The following is a 904-nucleotide window of genomic DNA, read 5'->3' as shown; positions in this document are numbered from 1 at the left end:
GACAAGCCAATGTGGCAGGTGTACAGTTCACGGCTGGGCAGGAAGGCGGGTTGCTGGTGCAGCACCCACAGAGGGCTGGTGCGGGTCTGTAGGGCCAGTGGGCGGAGGCGGTGAGGTCTTGGGTGTGCCTGAGGGGCTCCTGGTGGTCTCCATCAGAGACCAGATCTTGGGCTTGCTGTGGGACACTCCCTGCAGGCCGCCCGCCACAAAGTTGGGGCTCAGCAGGCGCATGCTGCCGGGCTCCAGGCCCTCCTTGGCAGAGTCCAGGGGCTAGTCTTGGGGCTTGAGCTCCTCAGCTGTCGCCAGCTGCGAGGCTGAGTCCTGAGTCTGCAATGTTCGCACAGCTCGGTCTTATCCTCATTGTCTTCGTTGCTCTGGTCGCCATCGTGTGGATGTCGATGCTCTCCAAATCAATCTCATTGTCATTCTCGGCCTTCTCTGGGTCGCCATTCGTGTCACTGCTAAAAAGGGCACAGTCCTCCTGGTCCTTGCTGCTCACATCCCATGTCAACTTGTTCTCCTTCTTGAGGCGCAAGCGTGCATTGGGGAACCAGGTGGAGACCTGCGTGAGGGTCATCTTGCTAATGATGCCTAGCATGATCTTTTCATCCTTGGTGGAGTAGGGGTTCTTGCAGTGTTCGTTCAGTGAGGCCTTGAGTATGCTGGTGCTCTTGTGTGTGCGTTCTTGGACCACCCGGGGGTCCTCATACTGGAACTGGACATAGGGGTTATATGCAGGTGTCCTGTGCATGACAAAGGTGGCCTGGTCACCCTGGGGTTGTCCTTGAGCTCATACTTGAAGCCCTGCAGCAACCCGCAGGGCCAGCATCCAGAGGGAAGAGGGAGGTGTGAGAGAGAAAGAGAGAGACCCGGGGCCAGAGAGGTCTGGAGCAGCTGCTGCTGT

At 58.5% G+C, this 904-nt stretch overlaps 1 pseudogene; it reads right to left on the bottom strand.

The window, feature by feature from the left end:
• Window positions 1–7: 7 nt before the first annotated feature.
• On the bottom strand, window positions 8–804 carry LOC110594690 (annotated as a pseudogene).
• Between the last annotated feature and the right edge of the window lie 100 nt (window positions 805–904).

Source organism: Carlito syrichta, unplaced genomic scaffold (genome assembly GCF_000164805.1).
Source record: "Carlito syrichta isolate Samal-C Ts95f unplaced genomic scaffold, Tarsius_syrichta-2.0.1 Scaffold124856, whole genome shotgun sequence".
NCBI classification, from domain to species: Eukaryota; Metazoa; Chordata; class Mammalia; order Primates; family Tarsiidae; genus Carlito; species Carlito syrichta.
This window is presented reverse-complemented; position numbering and strand designations above follow the sequence as displayed.